General features: G+C 46.5%; 1 protein-coding gene across 3 annotated transcripts in view; it reads left to right on the top strand.

Moving 5' to 3' along the window:
• The first annotated feature begins 1,175 nt into the window (after positions 1–1,175).
• Positions 1,176–21,789, top strand: part of SETD5 (SET domain containing 5) — a 70,022-nt gene continuing 49,408 nt past the window's right edge. For all 3 annotated transcript variants that reach the window (XR_007509259.1, XM_049826170.1, XM_049826172.1), the window contains exon 1: positions 1,176–1,354. The gene's annotated coding sequence lies outside the window, so the exon portion shown is untranslated. The remainder of the gene's footprint in view (positions 1,355–21,789) is intronic.

The following is a 21,789-nucleotide window of genomic DNA, read 5'->3' on the forward strand; positions in this document are numbered from 1 at the left end:
TGACCTGGACGGCCGACGGCTCCGTAGGCGCGCTCCCCCTCCTCCCAACGGAGCCGCGGTACGCGGGCACCAGCGCGGGCGCCTGCCCAGCGCCGCAGGGTCCCTCCCGCCCCGCTCCCCTCCCTCCCTGCCGCGGAGAGGCCGCTCCACCGCCTCACGCAGCCGGCCCCGCGGTCGGCGCCCCAGGCCCTTTGTTCGGGGCTCCGGGAGCGGAGAACCAGCCAGCCGTAGGCTCCGGCGGTGGGCTGGCACCTCTCCCCGCTGGCCCGGGGCCCTCGGCGGGGTCGGAAGGCGGCAGTCCCGGCGCGTCCCGCCCCTCTCGCCTCAGGAGGGCCCGCCGGGCGCGGTGGCGGGAAGGGGGCGGGGGGGGAAGCGGGGAGGAGGGCAGCCGCCGGAGCGGAGCAGCTCCGCGGCGCGGCACCCGCGCCCCGCGAGGCCTGAGGGGGAGCCACCGGTGGCGACCGCCGGCGGGCTGGGGGGTGGCCGGGGCGGCGGGCTGCCCTGCCGGGCCCCCCTGACGGGACGACGGGACCCCGGCCCAGCGGCCGCCCCCTTCCCCCCCCCCCCCCCGCGGCGCGGACGTGCCGAGCGGCAGGCCCCGCGCCCGCGCCGCCGCGCATGCGCCCTCCGCCCCCTTCCACCCCTCTCCCTCCCTCCGGCCCGCGCATGCGCGGCGCGGGGGCGGCTGCCGCCCAGGAATCCCGGCCGCCCGCGCCGCCCCTTCTTTCTGCCACGTGTCCCGACGCGGGAGTTACCCCGCGGAGAGCGGCGCCTCGGCGGGGGCGGCGACGGGCCCCGCCGGCCCCGCCCCTCGGCACGTAGCGCGGTTCGGCCGGCAGGCACTGTCGCAGCCCGCCCGGCTGCACCGCGTCGCTGCTGGCGGCCGCCTCCTCCCCCCCGCTCCCCCCTCACCCCCCCCGCCCCGCCGCCGACTGGCAGTTCCGCGCTCCAATGGGACGCCACGACCGTGGGGCGAGCGGCGGGGCGGACGCGCGGTTCCCAATGAGGCGAGAGCGCGGGTGGGGCCGGGCGGCGAGACCACCAATGACAAACGTGGGCGGGCGGGGCGTCGGCGTCGGCGGGCGTCCCGGTGGGGCGGGGTGTAGCGCCGTGACAGCCAACGGGGAGCGGGAGTGGGCGTGTCCGGGGCGCCCCTGGCGCCGGCGCCGGGGATCCCCGTGCGCCCAGTGCCGTTTCCGCCCGGCCTGGGGAGAAGCAGCCGCTGCTGCTGCCAGGGGGAGGGGCTGGCGCCGCGGCCGCCGCCGAGGGCTTGCTCCCGCCGGCTGCCCAGGAGACGCCGTGGCGCTGAGCCGGGCCTAGTGCCGCGCGGGGGCCCGGGGAACGGGCCGGCCAGGTAGGCGCGGGCGGGGACCGGCCGTGCCTGGCGGCGGGGCCGAGCGGGAGGGAACGCCGGGGCGAGAGGGCGGGCGGCCGCGGGGGGCTCCCGGCGCGGGCCGTGGTCCGGCGCTCCGCCTTGCCCTGCCCTGCCTCGGGGGCCCGGGCGTCAGGGCTCCGCCGTGGTGGTGGGGCAGCGGCCCGGGAGGCGCGGCCCGACCCGACCCGACCCGACCCGGCGTGGGGAGGCCCGGCACGGCACGGCACGGCGGCGCGGGCCATCATGGCGATCCCGGTGGTGCGCGCCCGCCCGCGGCGGCCGGGCTCGGGCCGGTGGTGGCAGGCCGGTGCGGGGCCGGGCCCGGCCGCGGGGCTTTGTCGGTGGAGGCGAGTGCCGGGGAAGCCCTGCTGCAGGCTGGTCTCCTCCGCTCCCCTTTTTTCCCCCTCCTTATTGTCCGGGGGGGGTGGGGGGGGTCGGGGGTCGTTGTCCGTCTCGGGGCAGCCGCCTCCGGGCCGCCGCTGCCCGCCCCGAGCCGCCGGCCCCTCCGGGCCTCGGGGGAGGCGGCGTTTGACCTGCATTTTCTGCTTTCTCATGGTGCCCGTGCGGCGTCTTCCCCCGTAACCCCTCGCTCCCGGTCCGCCCGGCGCCGGGGGCTGCAGCGCGGATTCTCCTGCGTTTCCTCGTCCGTCACGCGTGGCCGCCGCCGGGTGGGTTCACTGCCGCCCTGCCCGCGCCCCGGCCCCGCTCCGACCCTCGCCGCCTTCTCACCGACGGCACCGGCAAGGTCACTGTCGCCCGGCGGCTCGTCCTTGGGTGCCGGTGACCGGAGTTCACCGCCGGGTCGGGCGGGGAAGCGGCGGCGGGCAGGGTCTCGCCGACCCGGGGGGAAGGGAAGGAGGCGAGGTGCGAGGCCGCGTGTGGCCCTGAGGAAGCGGGTGTAGCGGGGGGGGGTGGTGGTGGTGGTGGTGGCTCACAGCCGCTTCTCGGCCCTGTCCCTGCGCTCCTCTGCCCGAAACTGAGATCCCCCGGGTGGGATTTTGGCGGGGAGCGGGGCGGGGGGGTGCGAGTGTCTGCGGGTGTGTAGAGGGCACGGGGTGCTGCAGGGCTGCGGTGGCTGCTGCGGGCTCTGGCCATGATGTAATGGGAATATCGAGGGTACGGCCAGGCCAGGGGAGGGGGGGGGGAACGCATCTCCTTGTGCGAAGGATGCAGCTGGTTTTCGAAGAACTTGATGTTGGTGTCCGATGGTGTGCCGGTACATCGTGGATTTCAGACGGTTCCTCCCCATCCTGACTGGGTGTTACTGCCAGAACCTAAACCCAGGAAAGGAATTTCCTATTTCCTCAGTAGAAATAGGAGATTCCCCTTTTCACTTGTATAGGAAATACTAGGATTTTTCTGTTCTTCTTCTTGTGGTTGACCCAGGAAGTCATCTTGTCGCCAGCCTACTGGGTTTTTTTGCTCTAAAGGTGCAGGGAGGAGGGTGTTGCTTTGCTCTGGATCCTGTGGGTAAGCGTTGAAGGCAGTGACAGCAGCTGCTGTTGGCTCTGGAGCTCTGGTTGCTATGAGAGAAGCTTCAGTAGACTTGGCTGCTATCTCCAGGGAAGGACAGCAGAGCAGCCTCCATTAGTGTGGTGGTGGAGAGATGGCTGGCTCACATTCAGCAAAGGGCTTTACTTTTCAGGCCATCTCCACAGGTCCAAAGCAGAAGCGGGGGTTTTTGTCCGGTGGGACAAAAACCTACAAGGTGGGTTTCATTGCTGCTTTTGAGTTAGTGGAATTGCACAAAAGCGTGGGCTGGAAACCCTGAGTTACCCCTTCCAGATATTTTGGTCCGTGTGAAAAGTAGGACAGCGAGCATTGATATGATCTTCCTGTTAAGTGAAGGCTGTAGTCGTGTCTCTTTTGAACTCCAGCCTCCTTTCCAGCCAGTAACAGAGCCAGATGCTTTTCTTATTGTTTGTATGTCTCCTTCCTCCCCTTCCATCGCCTGGGCCCCACTTGCCTTATTGACTGGAATTTCTGCTGTGTGCAGTGGGTGTGTGCAGCAGACACCAGCCTGCTAGTGCTGAGGAGGGATTTTCCATTCACAGACCAGGGAACAGTCAAAATAAAGGCCCGGCTCGACTTTGGGACTGGAAACAGAAAGCAGAGAGAGGAGTTTCCTTCTGCTGCAGAGTAAAATTTATCCTCTCTGCTTCTTGTGGGGTTGTATGTCAAAATGTATAGAAAATGCTGCTCTGCTGTGGAATAGGGAGGTGAAACTCCTGTGAATAATAGGGAAGATTCCTCTCTTTCAGTTGACTCAAATGCTTGATGAAGGAACAGTTTGCAGGAGGCCATTTTTGACATGACTATGTATTGTGGAATCTGCCAGCTTCTATCCACACTCTGTCTACTTGACTGCAATAGCTTCCTTTTTTTTTTTTTTTTTTTTTTTTTTTGGAAGAATGAGTGCCTTTCTTATCTGCTTAACTAACCATTTGGCACTGGCCGCTGTCTGTATGATATTGTGTTGTTGAGTTGGACCTATCAGCATGTTCCAGTGCATTTGTTAAAGATGAAGCTGTTAGTAGAGGTATGCAATAAGGGAAATGGGAATACATTAACGTTAGAAAACAACTGCCATCTTTGTAAGCTAACACCTCTAATGGGGAGCCCCTTGCCCTGGCCTGAGTTTCTGAGAACTCAGAATTACTATGAGCTTGAAGCAAAAATTCCAGGACTAGAATAATGTGAGAGAGATTAAAGTATGCTCTTAAATCCGCTTGACTGGCAGCAGTCGTGTGGTGGATGCCAAACTCTGAGTAGCTTTTATATTTGAGGATCTGTAGCACCCAAATTGTTTCACAAGGTGGGGTGAGCAACTTCTAACCCACCTAAAATGCATCCGTCACTGGGGCTGAATGTGGTATCTGCTGCCTAGCATGGCGTGTCATGACAACAGTAATGAACTTAGGATTTTGTGAGTATGAAAACTAGCTCCTCAGTTTAATAAAATACAGCAAGTGATCTGCATGGCCCCTTAGTCTTTGTTTACAGTCTCTCTGTATGTTATAATGGGGAATTAGTCCGCTGCCTCGCATCCTGTTGAATAACTGGCACTGCTTTGACAAGGCCCTGGCTTTTCGTTTTACTGTCATATCCCAAGTGACCTGAAAGTAATATTCCTTAGCTAATGTTGTCTGAGATTTCCTCATCCCAAGGTGGGGTGGTGAAATACCATGTACATTTAAATCCCTTTTTAGAAAGAGGACTCGGTTACAGCCAGATCTTATTTTGAAAAGTAATAGGTCAAAGTTGAAAAAACCCATAGGAAAGAGATGGCATTGAACTGGCATCTCAGAACATGCAAAAGTTTAAGCTCTTTGGGGGGGGGGGGGGGGGGAGAGGGGGAGGGGGAAGTGGCAGGGGAGGAAGAACCAACAACCATTGATTTAAATTCTCCAAATATTCCATGAAGTAATTAAAACAAAACAAAAGGCTTTTTTAATTCAAACTTCCAGGTGTGAAGCATGCAAGGGAGAACTAAATGTGTGATGTCCCAGCCATGTAATTTATTAGTCTGTCCAGTCTATTCTTTCTCCCATTTTGGTTGATCAGACTTTTATAAACTTGTTTTGAATGATGTGATGAGATAAAAATGTTTCCATCTATTCTGGCAATAGTAATACAAACATAATGAGTGTTGAGAGTTTTGAAAATTCAAAAATCATTGTTCTCATGGCAATATCACTGTATTACAGAAGCACATTTGTGTTCTTACCCTGGTGCTGCTTGTGTGTGTAACTGAAATCTTGCCAATGAAATCCTGTGTTACATGCAGCATGTAAGAAGGGTTGCAATAGGCAGAAGTATACAAGATGTAGTAGCAGTACTTGAGTTGGCAGTGTTAAATGTATGCTTAAATGGATGGTATACGAGATATTATGTCTCAGTTGCCCCTATGAAACTTAAGCTGCTATTTGATTTTGAAATAAAGACTTTGTTGCATTTTACTTGTCTATTTAGTTTTTTTCTCTTCCAAATTAAAAGCAAAGCAGCTATGGATGTTAAAAGCTGTTACAGATTCTACAGCCAATCTTTGACTTCCATAACCAAGTTGTGGCGAGAGTTAGTGCACACTTAAGTTTGCACTTAAATTAAGAGGCGGTTTCGTATAAATCTGGCTTAGCCTAAACTTTTGCTTATTTTGATCATGGAAAAAGCCCCATGCTGTAATGCAGCAAGAGTTCAACATCTTGAAACTGGGAGCTGAGATATTTTTTTTCTTTCCACTTTTTCTCTTTTCTTAATTCCTTATTGAAGTTGCTGGGGGTTTCTTGGGTTTTGGTGGTGTGGTTTTTTTTTTTCCACAGGATTTGCTATTTTGGTGGCAATTTTCCAATATTCCTGTAGCAAATCAGCCGAGTGGTGGCCCCTGTCCCTGCTGAGCAGGGAGAATGTGCAGTGCTCCTGGCCTCCCCGCTGAGCTCACGCAGGGGTGGGACTTGCTAAGCTGCTGAAATCGCAGCTAATGCCCACTGAGCATGCTGAGAAACAGTTTTTCAACTGCTCCTAGTTTAAATTTTTTTTCTTCTATAATTAGTAAAGATGCTCTTTGTCTCGGAGGATGATCTACGCGACAAATCAGGAGATTCTTGTTCATCATCCCCCTTCCCCCCCGCCCAAGCTAGTGGTGAAGTGTTATTTTCCTGTAACAAAAATAGCTAAAGGGATTTTTCCCTCACTTCAACTGATGAGTCTGAACTTGAAAAGCTGTAGCCCAAAAGAAGAAATCTGTGGCGAATAATAGCCTTAATGCTAGTTTTTGTTGCCACAAGCCCTATAGGAGCGTCAATATTGTTGTTTAAATTGTAAATCTGCAACTTTCTGATCCTTAAGTCTAATTTAAATGCTTAAACAGTAGAACAAACAAATAATGTTTTAAAATAATAAATTTGGAAAAGAAAAGCTTACTTGGTGAGTTTTATTTTCCTTCTTCCAAACACACACAAACCCCAATTATTTTAATAAGCAATATGGGAAATAACTCAGAAAAGTGTACTGATGTGCTCAGACTTCAAGGTGGAAAAATGTGGGAGGACTTGTCAGCAGTTTGAGTGGCAGGCTTTTAGTGAGCAGGAGAAGTAATTTCTTTTGTGGTCAGGAATCTAATAGTCCCACATTCACCAAACATGAAAAAAGACGGGAACGAAGAGAGAGGAACATAGAAGAGTGGCATTGAGAAATAGTCAGGAATTTGGCTTTTAGAGTGAAGTTTAGAAGTGATCTGTTGTTTATGCTAAAGTTTAATCCTTATAAACTTGATAACGTAGACAGGTCTTGCATTCCTCCCCATGGGTCATGGAAGGGCTAAGTTTGGTGAAGGGGAGGTATCCCAAGCAGTCAGATCTACGCAGTTTTCAAGGCAGCAAATTTTTTTTGCTTATTCATCCTGTTCTAAATGAGCCTGGTTATTTCTTTTTCACTTACAAGCAGCCTTTTGAGACAGAATGTGAGTTTTAAAACCAAAATGCTTAAGCTCTAAAATATTTCAAAGTCATTTCAGAGTAGAAAGGTCATGGTGCTTTTGATGTGTTCATATTTAAAGCGTGATTACAATTGCAATCATACACATTGACAAGAAGATATTGTCTGGATTTGGTAGCTGCTCATTTAGTGACTCAGGCTTATTCCTGTTGTCCTTACGGAGCTCATACCAGGGTTTTCTTCTGCAGCCGCACTGATTTACAGGACAAAACTTTTTCAGTGACTATGCCAGCAGCCCAGAAAACAGTTTGAAGTTCTGATACTGAGAAGAATCCTCTTGACTTTGAAGTGAGCAGTTTGAAATGCAAGTTGTTGATAGGGAAGGAGTATGAGACCCTGCCACCAAACTTTTTAGCAGAACATGCCTGGTGATGGTGATTCAGTAAAATTAAAAAAAAAAAAAAAAAGAAGGATGCAGCTTGGAGTTCTAGTTTGTCGGTGTCAGATAACGCAGTCTCTTGGTTTTGCATAGACTTTGAATCATGAAAATAAGAAGCCAGAGGATTTTTGAGAACTGTGTTGCATGGAAATATTTGGATAAGGAAGTCCATGTAAGACAGCATTGCTTAGTGTGGAGGAGGGAAAGACACAGTTTGCTTCTGGGAGCAGAATACAGGACCTGCAGAGGTGATAGCTGGTAGGAGGATGGGGCTGGGAAGACAAGACTTCCCACCACAGCTCCTGGTAGTGCAGAGAACAGGAGCAGAGGAGTATTTTTCAGTGTGGCCCTGTTCCCAGCTCTGCCTCTGCCCAAATTACATCTTCCTGGCAATGCTCTCAGTTGCTCTCTAGGACTGGTACCCCTTCAGGATGCCAGTGTGGAAGCTGCTCTGAAAGAGCAATTCTCAAATGTTTTTATTGGAGAGAGTGAAGAGGTGAGAAAGTATCCTGCTTGTAAGCAGGAAGGAATACACTGGGAAAAGTTTGAGAACCAGTGTTTTAGGAAACTGAAGTGCCCTGGGGGTTAACCATTGAGCCCTTAAAATAGTTAGCATGTCTCAACCTGAGATGCAGTATCAGTTTATAGATACTTACAGAATACGTGAGTCTTTAGCATTCATGTGGCCTTCAACTAAAGACACTAAAACAAATTATTTCCTGTGCTTTGGTGGCATTAGGTTGCAATAACTTATAATTATGCTGCAAGAATGCTTTCAGTAATGTGGCTGTAGATTAACTTTTGCCACAGCAAAGATCTGGAAGCTTCCTGTATAAATACAGCTAAAGTGAACCTTTGAAGAAAAGATGGCTGCTTGATCAAGTTAAGTAGGCTCTGCTTGACTGTAGAGGAGACTGGCTTTCTGATTCAAAGTTCTCTTGCAGTTTCATGAATTTCAAGGATGTTGGGATTCAAGATGGCCTGGAGGTTAATAGGGAACAAGGATACTTGTAGGGTGAAAGTCAGGTTCTGAGTTTGCTGCAAACTCGCTTTGTTGTGCAGTTCTTCTAACATCTACCTCAGGGTTTGCTTGTATATGGAAATTTGCGTGTTAAACTGGAATGGGTGTTTGTGACGCACTGTATATTCTTTGCACAACTTTGTGCAGGTTTCTGGTGCACACTAGCGATATGGTTCCATGGCAATTCAAGCTGACCTGCCCTGCTGGTGCCATAGTCCTGCTTTCCTTCCCTCTTTTGGCTCTGTTCTGGCACATGCCTGCCCCAGTAGTGAACATTCAGGAAGGCTACCATGACGAAAACAAGTGCATTTCATCTTTGGAAGTAAGAGTTTTCTGCTGACTTCTGCCTGAACTGCTCGACTGTGGGGTCAGGTTAGCACCAGTGCAGAAAGGGATGGGGAGGCTGCACTGAAGCTGTGCCAACTGAAGTCAGCTTGAAACTATTGCAGAACTGCACCCTGCGAGTGAGGTTACTCCGGGTGAAGTTACACGAGACAGCTGAGTACATCCAACAGCTCTGCTGCTGAATGGGGGAAGTTTTGCTCCCCCTTCCTCTCCCACGCAATGGGGAGTTCTGCCTTTTCCGTTTGCCAGCTCTGGTTCCTGCTGGATCCCTTTTCTGAACTCCTTCAGCTTGCAAACCCAGCAGAAAGCTATGTTGGGGTTATTTTATGTTTTGGGTTTTGCTGGATTTTTTTTTTTCTGCCAAGATAGTGAACTGAATTGACTCACCAAGAGATTTGACAAGCATCCAGAGCCCTCACAAAATAAATAGGGGAGAGCATATGGGTGGAAGTGCAGAGGATGTGGTGGGGACCAGAGAAGGGGAGGAGGGTCTCCGCCTTTTGGTGGCAGCACACAGTGTGGCCAGCTCAGGCTGTCCCCTGTAACTTCATGCTCCTTTTAAAGGAGAGGGCTCACCACACAGTGGATGATAGCTTATGTGGGTTTGTGCCCTTCGTTGCTGTGCATGGAGCATTTTTAAATGCTTCTTTAAATGAGCATTTAATTTTCTGCTTGAAAATTGGCAGTGTAGTCTTTCCTTCGTTTGCTTGGAAAGCTGGTCAGAGCTGATGAGTTTTAATGTAGGCTTGATCTGTGATGGTGGAATGGTGTTATAACCTACACATGGTGCTTAGCTGTTTCAAAATAGCATATACTTGTAGGTATATTTTTGCAGAAAGTAAATACAGCAGAGAGCTGAAATGCTGTCTCATTTTGGAAGATGGCAAAATGTTAAATGTTATACAATTATTACAAATCTGTATGAATAAATGTACCACACAATATTCCTTATCTTTTCCTTTAACCTGGTAGTTAGAAAGTCTTTATTTTGCATTTACTTGCCAGTCGTTACGACTTGTGAGATATCCAGGCATGCAGAAAATTATGAACTGCTGAGGATACATTGTCAATCAAATTATAAAAAATATAGTCATAAAAAAACCATAACATGAATTCCATCTAGCTTTGCTGAAAATGTAGAAACATGAGTGTGACTGGAACAACGCAAAATTTTAATTCAGGCAAGGCCAGCTGCAGCAGAAACTTGAATCCTATTTCTTTAATATGGAAAACTTGGTTATAGCAGCCTGTATTTGAAATCGAGCAGTTGTCTGTGGACTGCAAATCCCAGTATGTACTGCTCTGTCTGCTTACTATGAGTTGAGGCTTTTCTTTTCGTACCTGGTTGAGAATATTTGGTCTAGTAGAACTTCAGGCAGCATTTTGGCTATCTGAGTTTGAATAAAGTTATTTAAACGTTAGCATGTAATGACATTTCCAAATGCATATTGCTGTGCAAAAAATCCATGCTGGGCGTGAGCAGTATGTCTCATAAGCAAGAAGTCTCATCTGTTGTGAGGATTTAACGAAAATCTTCACAAACAGCCCCTAATCAATCATGTTGCAATAAAGGAACTTAAGCAGATTGTATTTGCTGTGTTATGCTTCATGGCCGATAGCAGTTGTTCTGCCTTTGCAGTGTGGTAGCTGAATACCTAGGTGGGCAGCAGGGTGACACATGTCGGTAGGGTTCCTGTGTACTTCATCCGAACGGTTGTGCGCACTCCCCGCCCATGCCTCCAGATAAGTACCCAGGGTTGGGACACATCCTTTATCTGACAGTGGGCAGGCAGGAGGTGGAAAGTCTTCCAAGTAATCGATGTTGTATTTCGGGGTATGCCATCCCAAACCTATCTCTTTAGATAAGTGTCTTGTCAGGAGGAAGATCTCTGCTGAAGTTAAAACTACGACTTGTGAGGTATGTAAAGGAAATACCTTAATGTGGCCCCATGAGGGTCCTGTTTGGAGAGGCTGTTCTTGGGTGCTCTGCCAGAGGTGGGAGGCACTTGGATGCCAAAGTCCCAAGCTGATGGCATCCTTTACACACCTGTGGAAATAGCTGTTAGTGCTTCTAGAAGAATGGTGCTTGTTACCTTTCCAGCTTAGCTCCTGAAACACTGGAAGCATGGTGTGGGTCAGCTGGAGGAATTCAAGAAGCTGAATGCAGAAGCACTTGCATCTTGTGGTACAAGTCCATCATTTGGTGGATTCTCTTCGGCCACTTTGGGTTCAGAGTGTCCTTCAGGAAAAGTTCAGATGCAGAATTTGTAAGAATATGAAAAATTCACAAACTCAGAAAAGACTTTCCCCACAAGCTGCCAGAGAACGTAAAAATGAAATTAATGTCACAGTTCCTATTTCCTGCTCTTGTATTTCTAAGTCTTACATACACAGATAGAAGTAATAAATTAATAAAGAATCAAGTGTTAGCATATTCTAAAAGTGAGACTATACATTGAGACCTGCAGTCATTAGTTAGGCCCCTTTCTTGGGTGCAGCTTGGGACTGTCAGCTTGAAACTGGTCAGCAGAAGTTGGATGAATCACACAGGGGGAAGAGGACCTTGAAGGAGCAGGGAAAATGAAATGGCATGTCCAAATATTAATGTAACTTCTATGGTTTTTGCAGGACTGTATGAAAATGTAACCAGGATATTTTTGGAGAAATCCTTTGACTGAAAATTCCTTATTTTTTTTAAAAAACATGTCACACAGTGGAGATGAATGGGGGCGATTTAGGAGCAGGCTTTTCTTGTGAGCAAAGTTTGTAGCTTTCTGTTGCTCTTCCAGTGTCAGAGTTTAAGGCGTTACTCCTTTTTCTCAGCGATAGTGAAGTAGGCTGCTCCCATGAGAGTCACCGTGTTGGGGTAACATTTGCAAGGAATTCTGAAATTTTTAGTTTTACATGAAGAGACGGTTGTGAGGGAGGAAATAAATGGCCTTGACACATATTTGAAAAATGATGGAAACTTTTCAGCATTTTGTAAAACAAAATTACCTAAGTTGTTAAGAAAGATGGTTGTTACTGAAATGGCATGTAGGTTTAAAATATAAATATTCATCTTGAACAATGGGACTTGCTATGGAGTTCTGTTAGTATGGAGAAGCTGTAATTTAGCTCAGGTTAAAATCTCTCCAGTTAAAGCGATCATCCCTGCTTTTTGGGAGGCTGCTGCTTCTCACCCAAGATGCGTGCCTGGGTCCTTAGCCTGTACTGGCTGTGAATGAAACAAGTGAAATGGCCACAGTGATTTAAATTTTTTTTGGGTGTTTTTTTTTTTTTTCCACCCAGAAGTTCAAGATGCAATTCTGCCAAGGCAGATTGTCCCCAGTCCTGTTCTGTTTAGATCTATTGATTTAGCTCTAGCTTTCATGTGTAGAAACACTGTGTGACGTGTCAGAGGTAGGATTCTGGTTTTACTCATAGGAAAATTAAGGCACAAAAAAGGGATTAGTTTGCATAGGACATCTTATAGGCAGTGTGGAAGTAAAACATGGAATTTTTTTTGACTCCTTGTCTAGTGGTGCAAATTGTTTCTCTTGGACTTTTTTAGGTAGCTGTCTTGCCCGCGCCAGTCCTCACCTCTGCCCACATGTCCATGTTCTGTAGCACTGTGTTGCTTCTGTATATGCCTTTGGTTTCTTTCAGTAAAGCAGTCAGTGGTTTTAATACTGATGTTAAAAGGTGTGATGGGTAGTACATTATGTAGTGGATACAGGTGAAAAAAAAATCTCCCATGTGAGTTGTTGATGGGGGAGTGTGATGGTATGAGCCATGGTATTTTTCCTGCTTGTTTTCACTAGCATTGTAATGCTACACATTGCTCCTGATTTGTAGCCATGAGGACTGATAAACTATATGAAGGGGCCTTCAGAGTATCTTGGCAAACTGCGTTTGGATGCTTAGTGCACACAAAAGTCTATCTGCATTATTCAGGAAGATAATTCCTGTCTGCTGTTTTCCTCCTGTGTTGAGATCATTCTCCTGTCCAACTGACCCAGCTGATGTCTTGATAATTCTCAGTTTTTCCATAATGACAATGTCAAATTCGCCCTGTGATGACTGATGCATGTGAAATTCCTCTTGGTTAAAGCACATTGCCCTGAATATTTTCTGGCTATTTTTTAACTTGGGAGAATTCAGTGTCTTGTGTTTGAAAGGGAAAGGAGAAAGATGCAGATTAGAAAATGCTGTTGTTTAAGGTACAGGGAGGAGCACGTAGCTTGCTTCTAGAACATAATCTGTCCAGCTGTGACTTAGTCATCTTCAGTCTTATATAAAATGCGTCCAATCTAAATAGTTGAGCATCTCCCTCCTGAATGCGGCAAACCAGCATCTTTTATGCTTATGCGAAGCTGTAACAGGCACAAGCCATCTTCCTAGGAGTGCCTTCATACTTGTGAACCTGTAGCATCCATCATGCTGTCAAGCCTCATTTACTCATGTGATGGGAATTTTTTTTTTTAATATATATATTCTGTTCCACAATTTTTCCAAGTTTAAAGAGGTTCCTTGCTGTTGGCAGGGAATACAGCACTGATAATCCTGGACAGGAGAGCAGAGAACGTAATGTGAGAACAAGATTGACTCTCCTGAGTCAGACTGAAGGTTTTGTTCATCTCTGACAGCGCCAAAAATTTATGTTTAGGGAAAAATGTAAGGCGAGAGGATCACAGGACCTTGGCTAACGTCTCTAATTTCAGTGTAGTAGTTCATGCTGTTACATTAAATCCAGCTTACTCTTAGTTGCTTTGATTTCACTTAGCTGTTCTTCAAGGAAAGGGAGATAACTTGACTATTATGACATGCTTTTGTATGGATAAATATATGTCCATGTTATTCCTTTGTTTATATAATTACAGGGTTTTTGGAGGAGTGAGGGAGATGCTTGTTAGTGACTGAAGCAAGAACTGGTAAGCTTTGTAGGAACTGGCCTGTGCGAGTTGAAAGATATTCTGTGCTAGTTAAGGGATGATGGACATCCTTATTTAAGTAGTCAGGGAAACAGATGCTGTGAGGGTGTTGTTAAATAAGTGTATTGATAAAGATAGGTGCTGATAAATCTCACCACTGGACGTGGAAGATAACATTTAAAATTATATCACTAATACATGTTTCATGAAACTCAGGCAGCTAACATCTTAAGTCACTTATATATGCAGCAGAAGAACAGTCTCCTTTGGAGGGGTAGTTAGAGCTGGAGCTTTGCTTGGGTAGTTTGAAGCATTCTTCAAAGGCTTTTGAGAAGGTGTTTGATGTAGTTTTAAAAAAAGTTTTACACTTTTCATAAGAACTACAAATGTGCTGTGCTCACTGTGAAGGCATTATGGCTTGGGTTGATGCTGCCTGGGGACCTCTAGGCTGCAGTCTGTTGCATTATTTTAAATTTCCCCCAAAGAGTTGTGGTAAATCCATACACTGTTTTTTAGGCTGTGCTTGACAAACATGGTCTAGCTTGTTTGTAAGCTGCGATGCCAAGTGTAGAAATGACTAGGTGAGATTTTTCCAGTCATTGTTAGTTGGAAAGTCAGATTATCAGAAGGTTATTTTAGGCCTTAAAATGCATAGTTACACAAACACTTAGTGGCCCTGGAGAAGAAATGAGCAATGCCCTGAGCAACCTGATACAAGTTGGTGCTGCTTTGGAGAGAGGAGAGGGTTTCAGTCAGTTAATCTTCAGTGGTCCCTTCTAGCCTGGATTGTTCTGTGGAAGTTGGACTGGGTGTAAGAGGCGTGGGGGGCATGCCTGTTTTGGGTGGAGAGGGCAAGAGTTAGGAGGAAGAAGGCAGGGTGCTCTGACACCAGAAATGGTTGTGCTGGAGAAAGTGCATTAACAGTGGAGATCTAAAATATCTGGAATTGTAACTTGGAAAGGGCACACCTGGCTTTATAGAAGGTTGTGAGATGAAATCAGCTTTTAATTTACTGCTCTTTAGAATCTTTTAATCTGGATAGCAAAAAATATTTGCTAAAGCTTCTGTCAGAGAGACACTAGCGGGATAATAAAGTATGTTTAGGGAGCTCTGAATTGTTTTGCCATGTTTCAACAAAAGATATGAATCCATCCAGTTGGAAGGTGATGCATTTCTTAGCAAAACTGCAAACCCACCTATAAATTGTGAAACAGCATTTTGGAAAGCAGTAGCTCAAAGGGCTTTAAGGTTTTTACAGCTAGTTGCCTCTATGTCATACTTGGGCCAGTATTTTATTTAGAAGGGTTAATGTGATTCTTGGGCATATTGAGGAGAAAAAAAAAAGTTGGGGAAAAGAATGTGAAGCAAAAGTAATCTTATAAACACAGCAATGTTGAGACTGATACTGGAATTGAATTTTGGTTTCCATGCTTCAAGAAGAATGCCAGTGTATTTGGAGAGAATTCAAAGGACAGCTGCAGAAATGATCCAGGGACTGGAAAATAAGCCTCATGATGTGAGGCTTAAAGGAGCTCAACTTACTCAGCTTATTGAAAAGACAATTGAGAGAGGACTTGATCTTTCTCTAAAAGGACTTGTGAGATTTGCTGACAAAGGCATAGCAATATCAACTGAGGTTAGACAAATTCAATCTTGAAGTACAGTTTCTTAGCAATGATAATAATTAAACATTGGAATGGTTTACAGGGAAGTGGGAAGAAGCAAACATTCATCTTGGTCTTCTAAAACAGGCCCAACTCATTTCTTTCCAGTGAAAATATATTGTGATATTTTTTTTAAAGATTATAATAATCCTTTCCTGATGCTGGAGTTTAAGAATCTTTAAAGGTTTCGTACCATGATCACTTGGCACAAGTTCAGATACATGCACTTGCAGGCAAAGCCAACATCATGAAATTAAGGAATTTAGAGCAGAAATAGTTAACCTGCTACTAGAATACTGCCTTGCATAAGACACACAAGATGTGAAGGGAACTCTGAAATTTAATGCTTTGTGGCTTGCATCGTTGGAACTCAGTTCTTTCCCATACTGCGTTGCTTCAGATGTTTAAGATATGGTTAAGGCTTTCTGAAAGCCTCTACAGAGAAGCCCTGATGTAACTGTGTACACTCACTGTATTCAGATGAGCATTTCTGAATTCCAGTTGACCGCAGCAGAAGTCCCTAAATCTTTTTCATCCTTTTTTTAGAAACAGTATTAAAAAAATTGCACAATGGCAATATGATTACAGTTCCTCTGAGAGGCAAACTAAGCACAAGCTCTCCTGGTAGGTTTCATTCTTAAATTAATGTAGGATATTCTCTGTCTCTCAAGTTAACTGGACTTAGTCGGAAAGTTTATTTGTGTTTGAAACAGTATTAAATAATTGTCAGAAGCAGTATTCTAATGGCATTTCTTTGCTGGTTTTCGTGCCATCCAAATGAGAGTACTTCAGCAGTTCTGTTCCTCCCTCACTTTGTAAATTAACCTGGGGATCTGAGTGACTCAGTTTGGTAATGGCTCCCAGTCGTGCTTCTACTTTTTATTTGCATTTGTCCGTTCTATCACTCCCTCAATGGCTGCTGAGTTTCTGTATTTCCATAGATTACCTTGTTCCAGATGCCTTGCAGACATGCAAAACTCTTAAATTCCCTTCTGGTAGCTTTCAAACTCTGCTGCTTTGTGCAGGTAGAGCTCTCCTGGTTGTCCTGCCTGTTTGCATGCTCGTCCTTGTCTGCGCAGAGGAGGACGTGGAGCTACCTGGGCTGTTCTCACCTCTTCTCCTGCATGGCTGCATTCCTGCCTCTCCTCTCCTCCTCCAGCTCCGGCCAGGGAGGAGCCCCATCACTCTCATCTCTGCAGCTGTGCAGTAAGGAAATGCTTCTGTGTCCTAAGGAAGAAGAGACAGCTCAAAACTCTGTAGCTTTTTGAATGTTGAGCCTATTGATTTGTCACATAAATTGAGGTATTTCTGAGGTGGGAAAGAGGTTGTCTAGCAACTGCAAGTTTCCTTGCTTAGGGCTAAAGGGATGCCAAACTGCAGAAATGTGTTGGGGCACTACAAAGTGTAAAGCAAAGGCCTTTAGCTTCGAGATCTAGTGCAGCAACCCCTGCTACTCGCCTTGTCCAGACAGCCCTATCTGTCTTAACCTGCAGAAGCGACTTGCAGAAAATGCTACACACAAGAGGTTGTGAAGGCTTAGCAGTAAAGAAATCTTCCCCCTTCCTTGCCTTCCCTCTCTGCTTCCATCATCCCCCTCTCCCCAGCATCCAGAGGCTGATGGAGATGACCTGCCAGTGGAGGGTTCTCAGTCTCTTCAGCAGGTGCAACCCTTGCGTTTCAACCTCTTTGTTTCATTGTGTGGTTCATACCTGTGCTTAGTTGCATTTGTGATAATCGTGAAAATGTCCTCAATATATTACTCTGCTCACAATTCAGCATTCAAAAAAGCCAGCAGTTGTGGTAGCAGATAGCATTTCATTATTGATGTGTTACAGAACCACTCACTCAGCATGGCTTTCCTGTGAGCTCTACAATGAGCACTCTTGGCCAACTGTTTGATGTCAGTACTCCTGTGTTACCACCCACAAGCAGTTAAGGTGGTTGGTTACAGTGTTCTGCACTCAGAGAAGCTCTTCTCAAAGGAACAAATTACTAATTTATCTGCAAGTCACCAGAAATAAATTAAGTGGTTTAAGTGTCTTTTGTCTTATTCAGTCACTGGTTGCAGGTTTTTGACTGCTGATTTCTTCTGGTCATCTGCATTTACTTTGAAAATGTGTTCAACTGGATTATCCACTTTTCATCTTGTTAACAAAGAAAAGGGCTAGTCAAAAAAGTGACCATGGCGCTCGGTGCTGTCTGTACCACTGAGCTTTGCATTTCTTGCCAGCAGTTATGAAGCAGAGACCTTGGGAGCTTCCTGAATAAGTATTACACAGGCATCTCTGCGGTTGTAAGAGCAAGTCTTTGATTATCTTGTTTTACAAAAAACTTATCAAAATAACTTGTTAAACTTTATATTCCTTAAAGCTTGATGGTCCAATATATTGTTGGCTGATGGCTTATACTGTAAATCTGACTGCTGTAACATGGCAATTGGGTGAACATCCACTGTGCACAGAGGATCCAACTTGCAGAGCCAGGGCATGCCATGCTGCTGTGTCGGTAGTACTTGCGTTTTGGGATCACCACATATCTTGCCAGTGCCAAAATACAACATGACACGAGAGTAAGCCAGAAAAGTGAACCGCAATAAAGAACATCTCTTGAACATAATTCAGCATCATCAGGTGGGTGGAAGCCCCAGAAGGGGAAATAAGGCATTTATTTGGCTGATATGCTGTCGCTGGGGCTTTGTGATTGCTCTCTACCACTGTCCTACTGACTCTGTCTGCTCTCTAACAGGTTTTGTGCTGGGAAAAGTAGATCTGCAGGAAATGTGTGAATTTTCTAGGGGTCCCAGAACCATCTTAAATGACCAAGAGTGCAACTGGGCACCGGCACCTGGGCAAGTGCCACAGTCAGTGATGTTTCCTACAGAGAAGTCCCTGAGAAGGGGATGTGGTGGGGCAGTGCAGCAGGCTGAGCTTGGAAACCTGCCACAACGCTGGAAGATTGCTGAAACCCTGTAAAATTCACTGGATTGTAATGCTTAACAGTGATTACATAGCTCAATTAGTAAACGGATCTGACTTGCTGTGTGCGGTGCAGGTTGCAGGTGTTTTTGTAGCCCGGTTTCGCACTCGAGGCACGTCGGACAAACCCGTGTTTGTTGGGACGCGGTGCAAGAGCATTACATAAGCCTGGAGTAACTTCCTTACGACGCAGAGAAAAATGTATTTGCATGATCTCGAGCCCAGGTGCAAGGCTGCAAAACTCACCAGTCATAAACCGCAGAGGCCAGGCTGGAGCTGGGAGGGCACTCGGTGATGGTTTGGGCGGGTGGGGGAAGGGTCAAAACGAGTCCTGTAATGGAAAGCAAGGCTGAACCTTCGCTTGGGAGCTGTGGCTCCATAATTGCCACACTGTGTGATGTTGCCATGGCTGCCCGGGCTGTCCCTGCGTGGTTTCCTGGTGTGTGAGAGCGGGGCCGAGGCTGCCGGCGAGCAGAGAGCTGCCGTACGTGTTTGGGGAGCTCAGGCGTGTGCTGGCAAGCCGCAGTGACGGGAGGATCCCCGTCTGGGAGATTTAAGGCTTTGAGCTCAGTCTCTCCTCCGTCTCTTCCCTCCAACAGATCAGAGGGCGTGCTGTGATTTTTGCTGGACTTTAAAACCCCCTTTTACTTCTTTCTCTCTATCGTAAGGTCCTTCATTCTGCCTGAAGCCATGGTCATGCTAGGAGCAAGGTGGCAACGTGAAATGGAGGATCCTGGGGAGCACGAAAGGAGGCCCTGGGGGGGCTTGCGGGCCTGGATGGGCTCCGGCGAGTTTTGATCCGAGAGCCTTTGGCCGCGTTGCCATCTGCATAGCCTGTGAATAGTTTTCTCTGGCACAGACCTTGTTCCTCAGTGTTGCATCATCTCTGGGAGAAAGGCCAGGTCCGGAGCCCCAGCACAAAGGCTTTCTGAAGCCGATGAAGCTTGTTCTGTGTGCGGAGCGTCTCTCTCCTTCCTGTCGCCCTTTCCACGGGATTCCTGAAGTGGCCTCCATCCGAAAGCCCCTTCGTCAACAGCTGCTTTATCTCCGCCGCTTCCTGCACACCTGGCTGATGCAACGTCTGCCTTGGAAGCGGCTGCTGGAGTCTCCTCTGGAGCTGGGTTGTTTGCCCTGGCTGGGAGTGGCCAGACAGGCAGCCTTCATCACGTGGGGGCCTTAAATAGATGTATAAAGGACGTACAGCCAGACCTGCAAGGCAGAGAGAGTATTTAGTGGGATTATGGAGAAATCTTTTTTCCAGTTCTAGGACTGGAGGTTGCAATCCTACTCCTGGCAACTTGTTTGTGGTTAGCCTTCCACTGGTTGCAACTTCAGGACGCTAATCTGTGCCAGTAAATTCTGCTGATTCCCCTTCTATATTCAGCGACTTCCCATGACTCTGGACTGTCTGGATTCTCATGGGAACTGTAATTCTCTGGGTTTGGATTTGATCCTAGTTATTGCCCTTTATTGCTCTGTTTCCCTCTGACCTTGCATGTGGTATAGGCTTTTCTCTGAAATACCTTCAAAACACAATTTTGAGGTCTAAAGGTGTTGGGGTTTTTTTTGGTTTTTTTTTTTTTTTTTTTTTTTTGGAGGGGGGTGATCTGACAACCTTTTTAATTTAGGGTTTGTCTACTTAGGAAAGCTTAATAGTTATACAGGTACAACCATTCATGTAAGTGAATTCACAAGCAACAAAATTTAGAACAAGGAAACACTCTGGTCTGTTAGGATTAAACCAATGTTGTTTACATTATTTAAATAAATCTTGAGTCTCATTTTTAACCGTAGCCATTTTCTGGTGTAGGGAGGTCTTTTAAACTGAATCTGAAAACATAGGATTTATATTGACAAGGTTTGGTGAACTGAGCAGTGGTGTTTCCAGTATTGCTGTTCCTAGTTGTCTGCTCTACCCCATTGCAGAAATTTATTGCCCCTATAACCGTATCTAAAAGGGAATATATATGTTACCTGCTTCTGCTTTTAGTCCAGTCTTCTTGGCATCAACTGTACTTGATGAGACATGGCAACGTTTCCTTCCTGCCAGCTGTTTTGGCAAAGGCTTAGGGGGGACAGTTGCAGCAGTAACATCAGCTGCCACAGCTGGATTCATTGGCGGTTAGTTGTCAAGTCCTTAATCTCAAAATATCAGTTCTGAACCTTTTTGTTTGCCTTTTCTTATTTTTGTGACATACAGACATTTAACTGTTCTCCTTCACCCCGTGGGAAAAGAGAATGACAAACTCACAGTATAGAACCAGCATAGCAATTAGGATGTGTTTCCCCTTGCTGCAGAATAGTTTTCCCCTGTGAATGTCCCAAATCAAAAGTTTGTAGAACTGACGGAAGAGGGATGTTTTTCCTCTTTCCTGTTTCATTTACTTCAGTAATTTTTGTATCATCATTTCCTTGGGGCCTTATGTATAATTCTTTTTTTCTCCTGTATTGCTTTATATCTTTCAGTAAAGAATAGAAAACAGTATTTGTAAAATAAAAGTGTTTTCAGGGGGTCGACTTACTTTAATTTTTGAAAATATCATTTTAAGTGCTTCAGTGTTTGAAGAATTTGCCATCTTCACCAATGACTTGTTATGCTGTGAGATAGAGGCAATGTAAAACATTGCGTAGAAAGGGACCAACAATTATTCTTGCTGAGTTTGTGGGATTTTTCTTAATTTCTCCACTATTACCATTATTCCTTAAGTTTTGTTGATTAATATTTCTAAGTTGTTAGCATTTCATATAGGTGGCTAGACTTTCAAAGTATTGTCTTCTGAAGTTTTCTTGAAGATTTCCAGTGTTTATGGCCCTTAAAGTTATGAGGACTTTGATATGAAGTTCTTGGTTGGGATAGTCCTTTTCCCTTTACGTTGAGGTTGTTATTCCTTTAAAACATCATCTCTATCACTGTCCTGCTCAGCAGACTGTGTGTGCAGACCATGCAAATGCAGCTAGGTCCCTTCTCATCAGTGTGGGGTACAGGCCAAGTTTCCTGGTGCCTGCCTGCCACCTCTCCATAAACATACCTCAGAATAATTTGGTCTACCACGGATCACTGCTACTCTGTAATTTGCTTCCCCTTTCTAATTTGGCATGTGTCTGTTTATGGAATTATCCTTATGTATGACTCTTCAGCCAATTTCAAATCAATATAAATTAAGCTTCCCAGCAAATTAGAAGTTTTAAGAAAGTCCAAACAAACCCTTGCCTGACATCTCCATTTCCGGAGTGTATTGGACTGTAAAGAATGTGGTTGAATTGTCCAGTAGAAGGTATTTCTGAACGCAAAGTCTTATCTGGTCTTCCTTTATCTCTTATTAAATTTCTCTTCTGTTTCTTAGCATAATACCTGAGATCCTTAGTGATTCCAAAAGAAAAACACAGGATTTTTTTTTTTTTCTGCAAAACAAAGAGGTTTTGCATAACTTGACTGCTGAAGCAGCAGCAAAGTTTTGAGGTTATTCTTTTTGCTTTTCTGAGTAATCTCTGCAGTCTTGGGTCAGTTGCTGAGAATACTTGACTATGCATTTCATAATTTTTCTGCTTGACGGTTTAATTTCTTTCAGTTGCTCACTGTCATCGTTTGTAGTCCCCTAGGGTGTGGTTTGCAGAGGAGTTTGA

The sequence above is a fragment of the Accipiter gentilis genome, chromosome 23 (genome assembly GCF_929443795.1).
Source record: "Accipiter gentilis chromosome 23, bAccGen1.1, whole genome shotgun sequence".
Lineage (NCBI taxonomy): Eukaryota > Metazoa > Chordata > Aves > Accipitriformes > Accipitridae > Astur > Astur gentilis.